The sequence below is a fragment of the Chinchilla lanigera genome, unplaced genomic scaffold (genome assembly GCF_000276665.1).
Source record: "Chinchilla lanigera isolate Chin_1 unplaced genomic scaffold, ChiLan1.0 scaffold00037, whole genome shotgun sequence".
Classification (NCBI taxonomy): domain Eukaryota; kingdom Metazoa; phylum Chordata; class Mammalia; order Rodentia; family Chinchillidae; genus Chinchilla; species Chinchilla lanigera.
This window is the reverse complement of record NW_004955438.1, coordinates 17,819,058-17,829,674: the sequence shown is the minus strand read 5'-3', so window position 1 is coordinate 17,829,674 and position 10,617 is coordinate 17,819,058. Positions and strand designations below refer to the sequence as shown.

The 10,617-nt window shown below is 48.7% G+C and overlaps 1 protein-coding gene across 1 annotated transcript in view; it reads right to left on the bottom strand.

Moving 5' to 3' along the window:
• Serpina12 (serpin peptidase inhibitor, clade A (alpha-1 antiproteinase, antitrypsin), member 12) overlaps positions 1-3,079 on the bottom strand; it is a 22,746-nt gene extending 19,667 nt beyond the window's left edge. Inside the window, exon 1 of the mRNA XM_013517145.1 lies at positions 3,056-3,079. The gene's annotated coding sequence lies outside the window, so the exon portion shown is untranslated. The remainder of the gene's footprint in view (positions 1-3,055) is intronic.
• Between the last annotated feature and the right edge of the window lie 7,538 nt (positions 3,080-10,617).

Sequence of the window (10,617 nt, the reverse complement as noted above, 5' to 3'; positions counted from 1 at the left end):
AACCATTGATAATCTCCTACCACTTTGTCTGTAATTTGGTAAGCCCCCCTATTATTATGTTATCTTTCTTTTACGCTTTAAAATAATAATAATAAAAAAAAGATAGAGGTCCATTAATAATGGAATGGGAAAGCTTGGGAACTACTCAGCCCCAGGTCCAGCTCCTAATGTCCACGGCCCTGGCTGACTCTAGTCTTTGTTTTGCATAGGACCCCAGTTGAGGATCAAAAAACAAGCATATGGGCACCTCCTGCCCGAGTCACAGGAGAACACACTGTACCTCAGAGCAATGAGCTGGAGACTGAGTTAGTGAAAACGTAACTTTATTCCCTGACATCAGCTCCAACTGGGGAGCTTATTCAAAAAATTGTTCAAATCAACAAATGACTGGTTTTAAAAGAAACTTTACATTTCTAAAGAAATCTCCCTGTGGAATCCTACATTATGTTAAAGAGGTTTTAATACAAAATGTTGAAAATCCTTCAAAGCAAAAAATGGAAGCATGAAAAGGGGGATCTAGAAGTAAAAAATCAGGAAACGTTCTGTAAATGGCAAAAAATAATCACATCCAACATGGCATTTTACACCCATGGAGAGAAAGTGGAGAATTCTATAAATGTTACTGAGAAATAAGCAAATCATTTCAGAGATAATATTTGGAAATGAAATGAAAAAGGATTGGAGGAAATCTTTTGATGTGAGAGTGAGAAAAAGCGTCCCAGGTACGATACACAAGCCAGAAACCATGAAAAAAAAGATGGATCGATAGTTCTTGTATAACATCTTAAAACTCCACAGCAACACAAAATAAGGAGAGCTCACACATTAGAACTCATGCAAGTATGCACTAAAGTCAAAATGGATCAAAGATCTAAATATTAAAACAGAAACACTAAATCTACTGGAAGAGAAAGTAGGTAGAAATCTTAAAGACATAGGAGTAGGCAGATAGTTCAGGAACAAAAACCAAACTGCACAAGAAATACTTCAAAGAATCAACAACTGGGATCTTATCTTACTGAAAAGTTTTGCACATCAAAAGAAATCACCAACAGAGTAAAAAGAAAACCCATGAACTGGGAAAAAATTTTAGCCAACTACCCCTCAGACAAAGGACTTCTATCTAGAACATATAAAGAATTTCAAAAAATCAGACCCCCAAAATTCAAAGACCCAATCCAAAAATGCACATCTGAGATGAATACACAGTTCTCAAATGAAGAAATACTAATGGCTAATAAATATATGCAAACATGTTCAGCCTCATTAGTCATTCAAGAAATGCAAGTTAAAACAACACTGCGATTCCATCTCACCCAAGAAAGAATGGCTATTATTAAGAAATCAACCAATAACAAATGCTGGCAAGGCTGTGGGGGAAAAGGAAAACTTCTCCACTGTTGGTGGGAATGTTGATTGGTGAAACCACTGTGGAGATCAATGTGGACAATCCTTACAAAACTAGAAGTCCCACTTAACCCAGCAATTCTCTTTCTGGGTATTTTCCCAGAAGAATTAAAAACATCATACCACAGCAATATATGTGCACCCATATTTATAGCAGCACAATTTGTCATAGCTAAATGTTGGAAACAACCCAAATGCCCATCAACTGAGGAATGGATAAAAAAAGATGTGGTATTCTTATACAATTGAGTATTACTCAGCTATAAAAAAGATGAACTCGAGGCTTTTATATGAAAATGGATGCAACTTGAGACCATACTCATAAGTGAAATGAATCAGACTCACATATATAAATGTCATATTGCCTCCCTAGTATAAGAACCTGAAAGAATAAATAAACCCAAAATGTACAATAGATATTATAAAAGGGAAAGAAATTGCTCAAAGGAAGGAACAACTGGGGTGAGGGAAAGGAGAAAAAGAAAGAAAGAAAGGAAGGCAAAATAAAATATACATATATAGCAGGATAGCTGAGATAACTGTACGCTGATGTCTAATGGTTTACTGAATGGAACAGTTAATGCCTAAGTTTTTTTCTTTTTGACCAATTTTGCATGCTTATATCTGGTAATCTGAGCAACTTGGTTGACAATATGCAATATAACAACCATTGGTGAATTCCAACCATCTTGTCTAGTGAAACTCTGTATCATCTCTAATGTTTTTTTAATTATTTTTTTATTCTCCCCTTTGATCAATCTTGCATTCTTATGTCTGGTCATCTGACCAATTTCGTTGAAGATCGCAATATGTAATATGACAACCACTGGTAATTCTTATCATTCTGTTTTGAAACCCTGTATCATTTGTAATATTTTTGCTTTGCTTTGTTTTTGTCTGTGATGTGGGTATTTTGCTATTGTTCTCTTTTTTCTACTGTTCTCTTTATAAAAAAAAGATAAAAAGAAAGAACACGTGCAGGACTGAGTGTGAGCATTCTCAGGTACAGCGAGGCCTCCGAGTCAGGAGGAAGGAGCACGCCTTCTTCGATAGGTGGGAAGGACTGCACGGGTGAGTACACCCTGGCACCTCCTGATGGGGCCCACTTTGACCTCCCTCTTTACCTTCTTCTCTAGCTCTTGTGCCCTCCGTGTGTCTGCAGAACAAAGCCTGTCCATATGCTTTATTAGTAGGTACATTACTGATGGATAAGAATATTTTTTTCACATCAACTCTGCGAATCTGTGCTTCCAGACCCATGTGGCACATGAAAAAACTGAGTGTCCAGTAACTGGATGATTAGCATTCCCCAGACTCAGGGAGCAGAACTTCTGGTTCTGCATCCCTCATTCTGTCATCAGCTCTGAAAGCCACAGCGGGAAGCTGAAGCCACGGTATTCAGCAATCGGCACTGGTTCCCACCATTCTGCCTGGCCTGCATCTCCAACCCCAAGGCCAGGCCTCAAGCAAAACGGGACATCTTCTGTCTGAGCAACCACCTCACACATGCATATACACACATGCATACACACACATGCATACACACACACATGTATACACACACACGCGTGCATGTGCATTACACAGAGGCACCTACACTTGCTCTCCTTGGGCTGCCCTCCCCGGCCCTCCTTTCCCCTCGGCTCACCTTCCTTGGCCCCCACTTTGCTGCTTCCTGACCCTGGCGTTCCTTCTGCTCTTTCTCACCTGGACCCGCACCTCCCTAGCTGCACAAGCCGACCTGCCAAGCCGACCTCTACCACCTCCTGTGTCAGCCTAGCCAGGTGGCCTGTGGGCTGCACACCCAAATAGCTGCGAATCTTCTCCCACCCTACCCAGATGCACTGAGCACCACTCGAGGTACCCGTGGGCGCTCTGCCCGTCCATCAAAAGGGGCCTGGCTCAAAGAAACCACACAGGGAAAGGCGAGGGCAGGCTGCCCAGGGAGCAGGGTGACACCCTCCATTGCACCCCAAGTTCCACAGCCTGATGGCTGAAATAGCTTTGAATAGACTCATCCACCCCACATTCCTTCCTAGCCACAGGCGAGGAGGTGATGTGGGTGCTCTGGCACAGCTGTCAAATACCAGTCACCTGGCACAGATATTTACACTGCCTGGCCCCGCCTTACAGCCGAAAGCGGGTAGCTCACGCCCTCCCCAACCCAAAGCTCTGGGGGGTCCCCAGACCAAGGGCTGGGTTCTGAGAGGGACCCAGAATGCCCCAAGTGACTGGGGAAGCCATTCCTTGCCTGGGTTCTCAGTTTACCCAGCTGTGCACTTGGCAACAGGGAAATGTGTTGGATCTGTGGTTGCTGGCATGGGCCGAGCTCTTGGAAGTCATGGTGTCAATCAATTTCACATAAAAATAATACAGACCTGAGACCGTGCTGCATGTTATTCTAGCCAGCACAAGATTCTGGGATCACAGAAGCTACAAGAGCAAAGCATTGCATAAGAATAATATGGGAGGAAAATTCAAATTACATGTTGCAAAATAAGTGTCTCTAATATTTTATTATGCTTTGAGATAAGACCACCAATGTTTTTGTTGTTGTTGTTGTTGTTGTTGTTGTTTTTCTTTGGTTTTTCTCCGGTACCGGGAACTGAACTCACGACCTTGCGCTTGTCAGGCAGGCGCTTTGCCGCTGAGCTAAGTCCCCAGCCCCAAGACCACCAATGTTAAGCTTACCCTGGCACAGGCTTTCAGACACACAAATTTAATTTCTACAAGTCTGTGAAGGAGGGACTGTTGTCTCACAATACATATTAGGAAATTGAAGTTTGGGATGGTGAATAATCTGTGGAACACCACATGGCTCTAAAGTGGGATATTTACCCTTTTAAGACTACTTTAATCCAAAAGAAAAGCATAAATGTATTTACCATTAGTGGAGAAAGCTTGGGAGAAGTTGAGGAAAACCTGGAATGGTCACCAGAGCCCCATATAAAGCCAGGACTGTTCAGGGCCGAGCCTGTGGTCTGCAGCATTTCCCTGATGGATCATGCAGCCTGTGGGGAGTGGCTAAGCTGGAGATGGACCACAAATTTGGAGCTAGAGCAAGGCCAGCCCTGAGAACTTGGCACGCCAGAGGCGAACCACGTGAACAAGTTGTTGGGACTAGAGCAGGCCAGTCCAGCAGATGTCCGGCCTTGGTGTTGCTCTCTGATAACTATAGCACAGACACCCTTGAGAATGTTTTGCTTTCAGTGTTCTCAGCGAAACACTGAGACCTTGCGCTTTCAACCCTATTGTGCACTCCCCTTCTTTTACTATGTATAAATAAAGATGCAGACCATGCTGGGTTGTCGCTATCTTTCCATCCAGATGTGGGACAAAAAGGGGACAGAGGGCACAGGCTGGATCTTGAGTAGGTAGGATCCACAGTGCTCAAATGCATGTGAGATGCATGTGGGGTGGAGCTCAACCCCTAACCCTTGTCTCCTGCCCTCCTGAGCAGGGCCTGCTCTCAGAAAGAACTTGAAACAGCAGGTGGAGCATCAGTCCTACCCTCAGAGCAAGCTGTGTTGGACCCTGGATCAATCATGCCCAGGTGGTCTCACCTCTCTGTGCCTCACTTTTCCTACCTGCTCAGTGGGCCTAGTGAATGACCACCTTGCCCATTTCTCCAAGGGTTAGCAATGCTGCTGAGTGCCATGGCAGCTCTGAAGGAAGTAAATTAACCTAATCAGTAATTGTTGTTGTAATGATCATAGTGATCATTCATAGCAATAGTGAAGTGAGGCTAGTAAGCTGATTCTGCTTGTCTGAGCCCCACGGGCCCCATGATCTCACCTTCCTTCTGCCTCTAGAGCACATGTGCTGGATTCTGTCCCTCGCAGGGGATGGAAGCAGCAAGCCACCCAACAGGCAGCAGGAGCAGCGTTTGAGAAGCTCAAGAGCTGTAAATATTGTGATCCACGTAGGAAGGAGGCCCCCACGTGGATGACCACATGTGTGCTGCAGAACAGCTAAGGAGGGGAATGCTGGGTTCTGAGCGTTCAGGAGAGCAGAGTGCTATGGGTTTCACAACAAGGACAGGCTCGGTGCTGGGGCTGGGACCCTGAGCACCAAGGGGAGAGATGGGAGGGGAGGCGAAGCCCTTGCACCCAGCGCCCAGGGACACCCCTGCGGTCCCCAGCACAAGGCCCTGCACAAGCAGCATCACCGCAGCTCTGGAAGCAGTCACCACCCAGCCCACCCTTTCCAGGACTCTTTCCAGGATAGGAGGAGGCAGCCTGGCAAAGGCCCAGTTATGTGCAGGTCAGCAAGTCCCCTCTGCCTGCAAAGGCGCCCTCTGAACTGCTGCTGCTGGCTTGCTGGTACCAGCAGTCCTTCTACACAGGACTTCCTTTGTGATCTAAGGCAAAGTAAGGAACAAAGGTTTTGGGGAAGAGACTATTTGGACTGCAAATTACTTATGCTAAAATGTAAATGACTGATATAGGGAAAGAAACAAGACACTGGGGTTCTGAAGCTGGGAGGGAAGAGCAAGAGGGGGCGAGATTACAGAGCAGAGAAATGAAAGGGCAGGGTGGGGGCCAGAGAACTTGACCTGGAGTCAGAGAACTGGACCAGGCTCTGCGTGTTCTCCTTCCTGGCTGAGCGACTGTCTTCAAGTTACTCCATCCCCGAGGATCTTGATTTCCTCACTCGCGGGATTAGGGAAACACTTGAGAAATCCCGTGGGTGAAGCCAGCGCCTGGAAAGGATGGCGCAAACCGTGACCACCATGACCCCGCTGCTTTGGGGCTTGGGGTCTTTGCAAAGTCCCCAGGGGCTGGAGCGGTCCCTCTTGTTTGCTTCCCTTTGGGATGAACCAAAATAAAATAAAGTAAAATAAAATACAAAATAAAACAAAATAAAAAAAAGAATCACTGGACGCTCAGCTTGAAGCAGTGATGTTGGGATAAAAGCCATCTCCAGGCAGTTCCCAGGACCCTGAGAGCCCCGGGCAGTGAGGCTGCAGCCAGCAGCTCCCCTCTGTCGCATCTCTGGACCAGTGTGGTTTTCTCAGGTGCGGTCAACCTGGGCCTGAGGAGCACTGCAGGCTGGCCAAGGCATCTCGGAGCAGTGCCCGCCACCGGCCGCATCCCTGCTCGGCGGCTCACCCGTGAAATGGGGACAACGTGGGGATGGTGGTATGCGTGTCCCGCCGCAGACAGGCTGGGCGAGGTGAGCATTCCGCGGTAGCTGATCCCATTGTCCTATGATTGCCATTACCATTGTTCTTATTATCCCCTAATTTTAATTATTATTTTATGATGACACACATGGCGGAGTTGGTTGTTTTGGCAGCAACTCCAAAAGAATGCAGCCACGGAAAGCAGAGCATTTCCACAGAGGCGGCCACATCAGCACCCCACGCCCTCCCCACCACCCAGGCGCAGCCAGCTGCCACCCAGGCACACGCTGGTGACCCTGAGCTGAACGGGAGGCATGTGCCACGGGCGGTGGACGGACCTGGACGCCAGAGCCATCAGGCAGCACCCTCAGCCCGCCCTGGCTGTGTGAGTCACATCCGGGTCATTACCAGTGGCCATGGGATGACAGAGCCACCGGGCTTGACACAAGGGGAAGAGGGGCACACTACACATGGAGGCCTCCAAGGAGCTGTAGCTGAGCCCGTGGGGTGTCCAGGAACTGGTCCAGATGTCCTCTGAGCCAGCTGTTCCATTCCTAGGGACCTGCTTGGACCTGTGTAGGTGGCTACGGGGCTGTGAGAAATGGCAGAGTGGAAGGAGTCCAGGAGCGAGTCCTAGGGCAGCCACTGGTGGCTGAGAGAGCAGGGGATGGGGTTAGAGTCCACGGTTGTTAGGATCCGGGCTTTTGTGGCTGCTGGAGTGGAGCTCAATCCGTGGTGAGGCTAGGAGGTGGAGAAGGGTTGCTGGGGGCTGCTGTCAGAGCAGGATGGTGTCCTGGGAGAGAAAGGAAGTCCATGGGCTGAAGGGACTCATGGTACCCAGGGAAGGGGCTTCCCTGCTGCAGGGCTGGGTCTGCTCGGGCTGCAGTGGTCACGGCCCCAGAACAGCGAGGGTGGGGACGGCGGTGTCTAGGCTGACGGTGACACACCCACGTGATGCAGTGTGCACATACTACTGTGGGGAGCAGAGGGTCAAGCCGCAGCCACAAGCCACGAGCAGAAAGAGCCAGATATGCAAGGGGGCTTGGGAGGGGCAGAGCAGAGACACCTGGAGGGCTTCCTGGAGAAGGTGGCATAAAGCACAGGAAGGCCCTGCACTGACTCCATCCCCTTCTTTCTAGGAGGGCCTCAGCTACAGCGACGTCTTCCTGCCCACAAGTCCTACGCCAGCTCCTTCCCTGTGCAGTTCGGTTGTTTTGTTATCACCAAGAGGATCTTCTAAAAAGGCAACTCTGATTTGATCACCCTTTCTCAGAATGCTTCAGTGGCTCCCCCTGCCCATGGAAGGAGCCTCTGAATTTTCCATCAAAGGCCGTCTGACATCAGGTTTCAACCTCATGCTCCAGCTCCAAGACCTCGTCAAGCTTCTACCAGATCAAAAACAAAGGCTACCTTGCCATTGCTCCTGAAGGCTGCCTGTGCTCCTACCCCAGGCCTTGGCCCTTGGGTCATGACCACCACGACTGCCTGTGAGAAGCAGGCTTGGTGCCCCACAGGGTGAAGCCAGGACGCTTCCTGAGTGCTGCCTGCTTGCCGGGGCTGGAATTTCTGCCTCCCTCTCCCTCCTCTGCCCTCTTCCATCCTCCCTCACCCGCTGCCTCTCCCTCCTCCCAGCCATGCCCTGTTCTGGGCTGTGTTTTCCTTAGTGTTGTAGTCAGGGAACAGATTTAATGCAGGACACATAATTTATGGGATTATTTTATAATATTGATCCAAAAAGTCAAATGCAAAAGAGTGCAAAACATCTGCCCGCACACTAGAGACACAAAGAATCAGATCCCACAGCAATGTCCTGCATGAGTCCAGCTGAAGATCTAGAGCCCACGGCAATGTCTCATGCAAGTCTGTATCAAGAATCTGCACTGAGAAAGCTCAAAGGTCAGTAGTAGAAGCTAGAAAGTTGGGGTGAAGGATCTGTGCCAGCAGGCTGAGGGAGCTGCGCTGGAGCCAGCAAGCGACACTCAAGGTAAGGACGACAGGTCCTCTTAGGAGAGTCACAACCATCCTCAGCGACAGTCGGGACCCAAGCTCCTCTGAGGATGAGAACAGCTGAGTTCACATCTGAAAGCCAGCGAGACAAGCTTCCCCAGGAGAATCAACAGCACACCTCTTCCTCCCTGGTTCTCCTTTTCTGCTGTTGACGACAGTCCTCAGGTGGGCCCTCCACGCCCAGCACCACGCTGATTCAGTTCAGCTGGGTGTTACAAGTTGCGCATTAGTTAATCCACCACACTTAGGTATTTATTACATACCCTGTCACCCCAAATGGATACCAGGTGCAGAGTGGGGTAAGGAGTGTGATTTCTCTGGCCCTGCTCTACTGTCACCTCCGAGGGATTCTCCCCGACTCTCAGAGAGCCCAAGCTCCCCTCAGTCACACTCCCTGCACTCCGTGTGTGTGTGTGTGTGTGTGTGTGTGTGTGAGTGTGTGTGTGTGTGTGTGTGTGCGTGTGCTGGGGAATGAACCATGGCCTTCACACTGAGCTACATCCCCAGCCCTTTTTGCTTTCTTTGTTTGGAGACATGGTCTTACTAAATTACTCAGGCTGAGTTCAAACTTGCTATCCTCCTGCCTCAGCCTCACAAGCATGTGCCGTCACTCCTGTGTAGTCTCATCCCAAGCCCTCAGACTTCCGACATGGGCTTGCCTGCCCACCTCACCATGTTACTGGTCTTTGCTACTGGCCATTTTCTCCCTTGTTCAGAGATTGGTGTAGATCCAGGCCCTGAGAAGTGGGATTTATATCGTCTGGGTCCAGCCCTCCACCCACAGCCAAGTTGGTGAGCAGCGGGCAGTACAGCAGGGAAAGGCCACGGTGTTCTGGGGTCAATAAACTTGGTCTGTGCTCCAGTTTTGTTGCCAGCCACTCATGTCCTCCTTCTACAGATTTGGAGAGGTGGGACGCTGGGAGAGAAGGCCAGCCTTGTCCCTGAACATGGAAAATCCCAGGGAGGAGCCGAGAGTGAGTGAAGGAGCTATGCTTGGCTCAGGGTGATGACACGTCAGTTCCGGTGCCCATGCCAATCTCAGAGCATCTGGATATTACCTTCTAAAGCCAGTGGCCACCCCTTCTCAGGAATGATCTAGGGCAGATGATCCCTTCGAGCACCATCCCTTTGCTCGTTGGCAACACGCCTGACTGGAACTCTCAACGCACCATCTCCTGAGGTTCATATCTTGCAGTTTCTGCCACAAGGACCTACACCTTCCATCTTTCCTTGGCTGGGAAAGGCCCAGGGACAGCAAGGCTCAGCCAGTGGGGTTCTCAGGGGAGACCAGAATACGCTGGCGAGACAGATCACTGTCATTGCGTTTAAGCAGGGGAGAAAAGCAGGGACGCTGAAAGCAGAGTCCTCAAGCAAGCACACCAAGTTCAGCAAAAACAGTGCTCCCAGCCCAGCTGATGGCCCAGGTCTGAAGTCACAGCACTAAGTACTCATCTCAGACAGTGTTGTGAAAGAAAACTTATGAGTTTTAAAGCCAGACCAGCCTAGCTTGAATCTGAGCTATGGCCCTGGTTGGCTCTGTGTGTCTGAACAGAATATTTAACCTCCCTCCAACCTTCAGGTTTTGCGGAAAATGGACTTCATGCAGCCATATGGGTCATAAATTCACAAAGAATAATTGTGTGAATTTTGGGTATAACGCTTGGGAGTTTTTTTTGCCAATAACAGCAACATGGATATGCACTTATACTCTCCTGGATTTATCCTGAGGATTAATGAGATCAATTAAACAGATTTTGTGGGTTTATTCTTGCCTGTATCCCTTGCACACAAAGTAACTTAATAAATATCTACTGAACACATTGATGAATATATGTTATTTCCCTCCCCCCCAAGCCCCTCTCCCTGATACAAAAATCCAAGTTTGTTAAATAATAACAATAAGAAATGTAGTTACAATGTCCACATCTACCACCCCTGATTCCCTCGGCCATCTACCTGGTCAGCCTCTTCTGCTACTTTTGCTCCCTGGAAAGGCAAAAATCCTTGGCCTTGACCTCCAACAAGACCTTTCAGTCTTTATACACTCAGGACCTCGGACTTGTAATACCTGCTTCTCA